At 42.7% G+C, this 10981-nt stretch overlaps 1 non-coding gene across 1 annotated transcript; it reads right to left on the reverse strand.

Annotated features, from left to right (window-relative positions):
- Positions 1–10239: 10239 nt before the first annotated feature.
- LOC134544383 (5S ribosomal RNA) lies at positions 10240–10358 on the reverse strand. Its single transcript, XR_010077709.1, has one exon. It is a non-coding gene; the product is annotated as a 5S ribosomal RNA (ribosomal RNA).
- Between the last annotated feature and the right edge of the window lie 623 nt (positions 10359–10981).

The following is a 10981-nucleotide window of genomic DNA, read 5'->3' on the forward strand; positions in this document are numbered from 1 at the left end:
ACGCCCTCAGTGGCAGACACAACATGCCGAGGACCGTGCACCTGCCTACCAGCAAACGGAGTCACAAACCCAACCCGCCAACGTGGCTCATGAGCCAGGGTGGAATGTGGTCACATCACGGCGTAAACAAAACCCGCAATACAACACCCGACCACAAGGAGGGCAAACCTCTGGCTACAGAGATGACTGGGACCCTCGCAGCGATAACAGGTACCAGGCCCTGAAACAGGACTTCCCGGAACTATGGGAGCCAACACAGTGGGAGCGTCGAAAGGCAGCTCGCCAAAGTCAACAGGCTGGTACACCCCGCAGTACAGGAAACCAGCATGCACAGCGCCAGCCACGTCAGGCCAGACCAGTTGCCCAACCATCAAGCCAGGCAGGAAGGCTGCGCCACCGCTCTGCTCCAGCAGAAAATAATATACAACAACCAATGCAACAGGCTTGCGTGCAGTCGCCAGTTATTTCCACACCGGCTCCTAAGGTGCCTGTCACCCACAACGAACCAGCTACAACTGTCGTGGTACAGCCAAATTCAGCAGCAATCAGGCCAGCAGCCCCCATTGTGGCACGCAGCATGCCATTGCCACAACCTCCAGTACACATCACACCAGAGAGGATAGCCACAAATTATCGAGACTGCCAAGTCCTTCAAGGCACTCTCACGAAAGTAGCAGGTGCACACCCTGCTGTCATGGAAATTGCGCAAAAACTTTGCAACCTACTAACGGCCTGGCTTGACACTTCAGTCGCGGCGGACCGCAGAATTCACCTCGCCGTGGACCTAATTATGGCCATGGCACCAGTCGCACCTGCTCCTCAAGATGGAGCACAATAATAAATTAACATTAAAGACGATCGCCACCTGGAATGCACGCAGTGTGCGAAACAAAACGCCTGAACTTCAGGAATTTCTGCGAGAGCATGATGTCCAGATACTAGCACTAACAGAAACCCATCTTTCGTCAACTGAAAAATTATTCCTACCTGGGTACATCATCCACAGAAAGGACAGGGACAACCAGGGTGGAGGGGTTGCCTTGGCTGTCCGCACCAATCTAATACACCATGAAGTACAACTTCCTGACTTAGGCCGCATAGAGGCAGTAGCAATCTCTATATCACTTAAAGGCAAGAAATGTACTATCATTTCAGCCTACGCTCCCCCAGGACGCTCAATCACAGCTGAAAACCTCCAAATCCTAGCCACTTGCACCTCTTCCTTCCTCCTACTAGGTGATTTAAATGCAAAACACCCTGCGTGGAACTGCGCCCGAACTACAAGTAATGGCAGAGTGCTGTTTGCACACCAGCAGCTACACCAATACATGGTCTGCGCTCCCTACCATCCTACCCGCTATCCTGAAAATCCCAGGCAATATCCTGATATCCTAGATTTCACCATTTATTATAACACAAATTTCATCTACGAACTTGAAGTAATCCACGAGCTGCACTCAGACCATCTACCAGTCATTGCTACACTTGAAGATGTTTACACAAAAACCGCCCAAACCAAACGCACCTATAATTTCCGCAAAGCAGACTGGCCGCGACTCAACTCCTTTATAGAAAATAACCTATTCCCTGTTCCTACCATTACAGTGGCTGCGGACTTGCAGCAGTACTCTGCCAAATTATCTAGGACCCTATCCCAAGCAATAAATACTTTTATTCCAACCACGAAAAAGAAAGTGGATGCTACTGCCCTCCCCCCGCAACTAAAACAGCTAATCACAGCCAAAAACCAGGCGAAGCGCCGATGGCAACGCAACAGATGCCCAGCGCTCAAGAAGGTATACACCGACCTGTACAATGAATTTCAAGCCAAACTTAGTGTACATCGAGCCACTCAATGGGATGCGAAAGTGCAACAGCTCTCTACAGCCAACAACACACTCTGGAAAGTGGCGAAAAACCTGTCCTCCAAGCCCACAATTATCCCGCCTATCCAACTTCCTACTGGAAACATGGCTTTCTCGCCTAAAGATAAAGCTACAGTACTTGCTGACTGCCAAGAACAGGCCTTCCAACCCAACATCCTACCAAACAATCCCCCCCACTCCCTCCTAATAACGGAGCAAGTAGCGGCCATGCGACTCACACCTGCAACCTCAGAACCCCTTCTAACGACAGAAGCGGAAGTCAGAAGAATCATAAAATCTCTGAAGACTAATAAAGCTCCAGGAACAGATAAAATCCCTTCCCTTGTCCTAAAACACCTCAAAATCCCAGCTCTTCAAGCAATAGCAGCCTGCATAAATGGCATCCTTCTCACCAACTCCTGGCCTAACAATTGGAAGGAGGCAAAAATCATTCTGCTTCCCAAGCCTGGAAAAAATCCGCAACTCCCGTCCAGCTACCGACCAATAAGCCTGCTCAACACCATCTCGAAAGTAGCTGAGAAAATAATAGCACGCCGCATCCAATTACACCTGGAAGAGCAACAAGTGCTCCCAGACTATCAATTTGGCTTTAGAGCTCGCCACTCCACCACTCAACAGCTCGTTAGAATAGTTGAGCATATAACACAGGCCTTTGACTGGCGCCACTACACCGCGGCAGTCTTCCTCGATATTGAAAAGGCCTTCGATCGTGTCTGGCATGACGGACTTTTATACAAACTCCAAGCCATAAAACTCCCAGATACGTATATAAAAACCTTGGACGCATACCTAAGTAAACGATCTTTTCGTGCAAGCATCCCAGGAGCCACATCTACTCCACGTAAAATATTAGCTGGTGTACCACAAGGCAGTGTACTTGGCCCCATGCTCTTCAATATATATGTGTCTGACTTACCGAAACTGCCCAGAGCCAACATCGCGTGTTTTGCGGATGACACCATGTTGTATGCTAGTTCAACTCAATCGCAACAAGCAGTCAGGCGCCTACAAGAATCACTGAATCTGTTAGAATCGTGGTTCACAGATTGGAGAACAGCTATCAATGTCGACAAATGTGAGGCGATCGTCTTTACACGCCGGAAGGTACCGGCAAACCTACCTCAGCTACGACTCTTTAACAACAATATACACTACAAAACCTGTGTCAAATACCTGGGAGTCCACATGGATAAGAGCCTAACTTGGAGCAAACAGGTATCGAATAAACAAGCACTCGCGAATGCAAGACTGGCAACTTTATATCCTCTCTTAAACCACAAGGGAAGTCTAAGCATTAAAAATAGCAAATTACTGTACACAGCCTGCGTGAAACCCATCATGACCTATGCGGCTCCAGCGTGGGGCTACGCAGCGAAAACGCACTTAAATAAACTGCAGGTGGTGCAGAATAAGGCTCTTAGAAAAATCGCGCATGTGCCTAACTATGCTCCCATGAAGAGAGTACACACAGAGATTCGCATAGACACCATGCACGAACAGTTTATTAAACAAGCTGTAGCCTTTTATAAAACAGTGGAATCACACACAAATCCCCTAATAAACAGGCTAGGTCGTTATCACCCAGAAGATGTACGAAAATACAAAAGGCCAAAGCATATTCTATGCGAGAAACCGCCCTGAACGAGTCGAAAAATCACCGTGGTCCGCACCAGCACTGATTGGCTGGCCGCGCGCAGGGGGCGTGGCCTCGGGGTAGCTGTAGCTCGTTGCGGACTGTTCAGAAAACTTCAGGAACCAAAAACTTGTCACGCATCGATTCACTAAAATGTAAATAACTTCTGCAATATTCAACGCAGAAACAAATAAAAAACACCTAAATAATCAGCAGAAAACACTCGTGCCGTCATAGTACATAACTGCGCCCGGCGCATTGCAAACACTTTAAGATAAACTGTTAAAAACTCAGCGGCATCGCTCAGCTTTAATTCTACGAATTTTTTCCCTCTTTCATTATTAGTGTTATTAGTGTTTTAGTTCTAATTTTACAACGTAATTTCTCTCCCTATACCCTGACATCTTTACCACCAGGAAGTGCTTCGTCCCCCCCCCCCTGCGCCGCCAGGGGAGCTCACAGAGACGCCGCCCACAGTGCCTGTCAGCAGGGGAGATGGCACCAAGATCCTGCCATGGTTCCCGCAGCCACATAGTGCAACAGCCACGTTATCATGCCCTTCCAATTTATTTTAGTGCTTCACTCTTTCGCATCCTAACATCCCCCCATAGTGTATATCAACATCTCCCTAGTAGTTGTAATAATAATAATAGTCAACCATCGTAAAAATTCATTCCCATTTTCTCAATTATTGCACAGTGACGCCAACCACAGCACCAGTGCTTCAGTGCTTCATAGATGCTGCATTGGCATGCCAATGCCAACCCAGTATCCCCCCCACTCCTACTAATTATAGAGTGTTGTATATATGTGTTTCTACTTTTAGTTGCAGGTCGCGCCAGGAGTTCCTGCCGCCCTCGGTGTCACCGAGGCAATTGTCAAATTCGCACAACCCTGCTGTGTACTTGCTCGGAGAGCACCAACATAGCTTTTCCAGGAATCCCACCTGGAAAGGTTATAGCCTACTATACCTCTTCCGCGTCCATATTTTCCCATCGGTCGCGCTAGCTTTTCAGATTACAGGTAACAGGTTTCCTCCAGTGCGTCGCTGGTTTACTGTTGCCTAACCCTTTGCTACACCCCATAGGCTGTAGGAGTGCTAAGTTCGCACTACTACAGGCTTTATCGCGCCAGACGCACGTCGCCATGACTCCTCCCCCTCCCTCCCAGGAGCGGGAGGAGACAATGGCAGTTTTATATTTGTCTACTTAAGCGTATAGGTCCCACCTGGCACGCATCAATTCCCTCAAGTCAAATCATTCCCATTTGGTTAGCAGGGCTCACAAACACTTCGGCTGTGTGAGACTGACTTCAGCGTGGAGGGGCTGTGGTCTAAAAAAATATAAAGCACGCGCAGACGGACCACGATGGCGCGCACGAAGCAGACGGCTCGTAAATCTACTGGAGGCAAAGCGCCGCGCAAGCAGCTGGCCACCAAGGCGGCTCGCAAGAGCGCGCCGGCCACGGGGGGAGTGAAGAAGCCACATCGCTACCGCCCTGGCACTGTCGCGCTGCGAGAAATCAGGCGCTACCAGAAAAGTACCGAGCTGCTTATCCGCAAGCTGCCCTTCCAGCGCCTGGTGCGAGAGATCGCCCAGGACTTCAAGACAGACTTGCGCTTCCAGAGCTCGGCCGTCATGGCGCTGCAGGAGGCCAGCGAGGCTTACCTGGTGGGGCTCTTCGAGGACACCAATTTGTGCGCCATCCACGCCAAGAGGGTCACCATCATGCCCAAGGACATCCAGCTTGCCCGGCGTATCCGTGGCGAGCGTGCTTGAGTTCCTTGCCATTTTTTTTGCAAGGGGGAAAAAAAAAACAGCCCTTATTAGGGCTAAAAATAACTGTCAAATTTGAAAGGAAAACAGTTGTCTGGCTTTTTGTACCTATTAGCTGTCGTTGACCTTTACCCAGCCAATAATATATTACATTAATAAGAATTTGGAAAAACACAGTTATAGTGTCTGTGTTTTGAGGTGGTTGTTTATATTGTACACAAAAGATTTGCACACAATGCAATGTATTCTGCATAGGAAATAAAAACTCTTCAAACAGTGCCTGTCTGCAGTAGCAGCACCATCAGCAGCAGCAGCAGCAGCAGCAGCAGCAGCAGCAGCAGCAGCAGCAGCAGCAGCAGCAGCAGCAGCAGCATAAAGTTCACCATTAATACCCTGAGACCTAATCCTTACAAAAAAAATATGTGTGTGTGTGTGTGTATATATGTGTATATATATATATATATGCTGAAATAAGAGTGAGATGTTTGTAAGACGTTTTCCTGCTTAAAAACTTTAAATAATTTTGCACCTAAACTATACACACAATGTAATTGATAAATTTCTTTATTTATTTATTTATTTCCCCCGCTTCAAATACCATAAGAAATTTTTTAACCAGAATTTTACCTAACGGCAGAGGTGTGGCTATAGGAGGCAATGATTGCAACAACTGATACCTTCATGACTAGTATTGTTGGCCCTTAGAAGGGCCGATAAGGTGGTACAGTGCCACAGAAAGTGCCAGCGGTCCTGCTGGCATCTTCATTTCCGCTTTGGGGCTGCTTTCTTGGGCGACTTGCTCTTTGGGGCAACCTTCTTTGGCTTTGGAGCACGGGGTTTCTTCGTGGGAGGTTTGGACACCTTTTTTGCCTTTGAAGGTGCCTTCTTGGGCTTGGGGGTTGCAGCTGCTGCCTTTTTTTTCTTTTCTGCTGTAGGCGGAGTCTTCTTGACTGGTTTCTTGCCCACCGCTGCCTTCTTGGCTACGGATCGCTTCTTTTCCTTAGGGGCAGCTGCACCACGCTTGCCGCTTGGAGCCTTGGGCTGGTCCGGAGCACCGGTGGTCCCTGAAGCCAGCTTGAAGGAGCCAGACGCACCCTTGCCTTTGGTTTGGACAAGCTCGCCGCTAGCCACTGCTGCCTTCAAGTATTTCTTGATGAAAGGTGCCAGCTTTTCCGCATCTACTTTGTAGGTAGAGGCGACGTATTTCTTGATGGCTTGCAGTGATGAGCCGCCCCTTTCCTTGAGGCTCTTGATCGCAGAGGCCACCATTTCAGATGTGCGCGGGTGCGCGGGCTTGGCTCGTGGCTTCTTCGACGCAGCCTTGCCTTTCTTCGGGGAAGCTGCCTGTGATGGGGCAACAGCTGGTGCTGCAGTCGCTGCTGCGGTATCTGCCATGACGAGACTGATCCTACAGAATGCAAGAGCAAAGTGAAAATAAAATTTTTCTCTCTGCAAATATCTGGTTACCCAATTTTCTGGTTGCGGACGGTTCAGAAAATTCTCGATGCCTTGCTCACGTAGGGAGCAGCGCACTTTGGACAGCGAAAGTAATGTAGGGCTTCTTTAGCACTGATTTTTCAATGTTTTCTAAATGTCAGCAGTCTACGATGACATAATGGGCAGTTCCACTAATAGTGTAATTTTTTTATGGCAGCTGCACTGTTTAATTTGCACTGCGAGCTGTTTAAATTTACTGCTACACCAAACAGGGAACTTTTCATTTGCAGATGTTATTCAAGGAATCAAATACGTAATTTGTGCTGGAATCACTTGAAAATGGTTAAATTAACTTAGGTATACTTTAGTGTATAGTATGCTGAAAATGTGGAGATAATTTCATGAAGGCTGTTTGCTGTGGAAGCACTAGCAAATCACCTTGTTCAGTGCCACCTGGAATGGCTTTCTTCGTGCACCTCCAAGGATGATGTGATTATTATTGTGAGTAAATTTTGTTTACATTTTCATTGTGTGAATAATAAAACTTTTAACTGTACACACAACAAGCATTTCACTTGGATCTGATGCATTCTCAAGAGTGCAGTTTCTGTTTAGCTTTTAAAACTGGCTGCCCTTCAATTCACTCAAGGTGCAGATGCAAGTTGCTGATGAAGTATTCCACACACATGCTACATTGGAGAAATATTTTAATAAAAATTAAAACTCTTGCAGGATTTCGAATAAAAACTATCCTATTTATCCCTTCTATGTTTTGGTACTGCGAAATTGAGAGAGGTAAGTAAGTTGTGAGGTTATTTTTACTTGCTTGCATGTGAGGTTAGCAGAGCAAAAATATTTTTGAAATTGCAGATACATGGTCACTTTATTTCGTTGCAAACATTTATAAGCTCGTAATCTTATTTAAAGTCTCCATACTTAATGCGTTTGGAAAACCTTCTTTCTCTCAATTTTACAATGGAACAAAATTTTACTTGTATGTGTACATTAATTCCATCTCTAAATGATGTAGGTTTACGCACCGAGATCAGGTACATTGTAGAGAGAAAAACACACGAGTACCTGCTTATTTTGAAGTTTTAATGAGTATATTAAAAAAAAAAAAAAAAAACGATAAAAATATAATTGAAAAAGTATATTATTCACGTATTTTTGAGGATGAGGGGAGGGGGTGTTTTTGTCCGATGGTCGTTTATCTTTAAAGAAATTTCCGTTGGACCTGTGCGTTCTTGCTCTGCCAATTCTCGAAAAATGAAATATTTTAAGTCGTCTTTTATGTGCTAACTTCATTATATTTGGCTGCATTCGTATTTTTATTAGTTTTGAAACATTCATGTCACGGAAAATAATCATAAACCAGGACAAAAACGTTTTGACTAAATGTTCTAGGTTGGTTGTAAAACATTTTCTTATTTTATTTCACATCGGAAACATCTGTTAAGTTGTAAGCTTTGTAATGAATGCGACAGTCACTTGTTCGCTGAAGTGTTTGTTTAAGAAATTAGTATTGTAAATTTGTTTATGGTCTTGTTAAATGAAATTTTAAGTGAAATCATTTGGGAAAACAGAGGCTACAGGAATTTTCAACACAACTTGATGACCGACGTTGTGACTAGTGTGGGAGTGTGTGCTCGTGTAAATATCAATTTTTCTTACTCCTCGTGCCGGTCAACAGGAAAACAGCGAGTGTGTTATCTCATCGCGGGCGTGTGATTGCGTGTGGTAAATTGTGCTAGGTTAATTACCGCAAAACTCCACTGTGTGCAAATATGTAGTGTGTCGCTGTATGCAAATATTTGGTATGTCTTTTTTTTTTTTTTTTTTTTTTTCAGGCAATACACACTTTGAATTTTACACAATTTCGATGCTGCAACCTAAGTGTATACATGCGAATAGGATTGCTTAAATGAAAAAGTAAAGTAGGAGGTAAGTGCAAATGTTTCCAGGAGGTTATGCACACACAATCTATTTTATGAATTAATAGTTATTATCTAAGAAAATGATAGAAGATTATAAATAATGTGTGCAGAATAATACAGAATTTGCATGTTACACAAAAAAAAATATATATATATATTCCAAATATTGTTAGCAAAATGCACCTAGATTAGTGAGCTGGATTTTTTTTTTTTTTTTGTATTTTTGTTCTGTTGATCCCACGTGGAGTCAAGGCTCCGGGATATAGAACATGTATGTGCAGACAATTAATATTTACATGATGCAAGTTACCAAGAAAAAAAATTTCAAAAAAAAAAAATACATAACATGTTACACAATTTAACTTTATGCAAAACATGAAGCAGCTGTTATCACAAGTCCATTCAACAAATTAACAGTTCAATTTCTCTATTATCAATCAAATTAAAGAATAGCTTCAGAGGGTAGGTAGGATATTCTAGAAGAATTTTTTTTACTGTTTTTTTTTTTAATACTGGTAAATTGTTTTAGTTATTTTCTGTGATATTAAGTTGTAAAGTTTTACTCCCAAGTAATTTAGTCCATTTTCAAATCGCCTAGTGTTATGTTCAACTATCCTCAATTTACTAGCATTTCTGGTGTTATACCTATGTGCGAATATCTAAAAAAAAAAAAAAAAAAAAAAAATAATAATTTTTTTTTTCTTCTTTTTCTTAAGAATGAATAAAAAGTTTCTAGAACGTATTCATTTATGGCAGTCAGGACTTTAAGTTTTTTGAATTTTGGTCTGCAGTTAGATGATTTTTTATCTTTTGTTATTATTCTAATAGCTCCTTTTTTTTTTTTTTCCCCCAATGTTATATGGCAGAAAGAGTAGAGCTATGGCTACTGTGACATCATGCATTGATGGGAAGGTTATTGTTGGATAACAAAAATTTAGATGATATAATTTTTATTTTTTTCCATACACAACACATTGCAGGTACAATTTTACAGGTTACAGCTGTACCACCTCTAGTATTGCTGCCGACCATCCAACAAATGAGCACACTAAACAGGCATTGATGACATTGTTATCAACGTCTTTTTGAATCTCTCATTATTATACATAACTGCCCACTGAAACAGAGAAACTTCAAAATAGGTGTGTGTGTGTGTGTTTATATATATATATATATATATATATATATATATATATATATATATATATATATATATATATATATATATACATATATACATACATACATACATACATACATACATACATACATACATACATACATACATACATACATACATACATATACACTTATCTATTTATTTTTTCACTTTGAATTTTGTATGAGGTATACACATGCAAAGATTCACAGCTGCTGCTGGGTGGGTGAGTGAGTGAGTGATTGATTGATTGATTGATTGATTGATTGATTGATTGATAGAGAGTGAGTGTGTGTGTGTGTGTGTGTTAGGGGGGGGGGGGGGGGGGAAATGTGGTGATTGTGGGGGAAAAAAAAATTTAAAATTGAAATTTTTAAAAAAAAATTTTTTTCTGTAGGGTGCAAAATAGTAGTGCCAACGGCACGTGGTGTTCCCAAGCGGTCACCCATCTAAGTACTAACCACGCTCGACGATGCTTAACTTCGGTGATCGGACGAGAACCGGTGTGTTCATCGTGATATGGCCGTTGGCAATGATATAGATGTTTTTTTTTTGCAGTTTGTATTTGCCACTCGAAATAGCTATACCAGGTGTGATTGTTACAAACAACAGGAGAAATCGTGTAATGAACACTCTTTTACTTCCCCCCCCCCCCCCCCCTCCCCACACACAACACCCACCACCCTCACCATCCCAACCACCAAAGCCCTCTTCAAAATACACTCTCACACACACACACAAACCCACACTCTATAACTGATGAACATTACCATAACTTCTTAAAGCCATTAGATAATATTTAACTCAAGAAAGGTATTGTGATATGTTTAAAGAAAGAAAGGTGAAACCTTTAACTTTACCAGCAGGTATTAGTATCACTGAGGTATCTTCTAGGTTGTAGCAGCAATAGTAGTAATAATAATAAAATTAAATAAGGTAATAAAAAAGAAAAGTTATACATGTGATCAAATCATGAATGTATAAAACTGGAATGAATTTAAATTTTTTTTATTTTTCTTCATAGGCTGTTTTGAAATTGATGAGTAAGTGCCTCTTCTTTTAAATTTTTTAATGCTGAACACTGTTACATAAGAGATGAATGTTTAGAAAATTTAAAAAAAAAAAAAAGCTAGCCCAGCCCCCTCCCCCCCTCA

This window comes from Bacillus rossius, unplaced genomic scaffold, assembly GCF_032445375.1.
Source record: "Bacillus rossius redtenbacheri isolate Brsri unplaced genomic scaffold, Brsri_v3 Brsri_v3_scf37, whole genome shotgun sequence".
Classification (NCBI taxonomy): Eukaryota; Metazoa; Arthropoda; class Insecta; order Phasmatodea; family Bacillidae; genus Bacillus; species Bacillus rossius.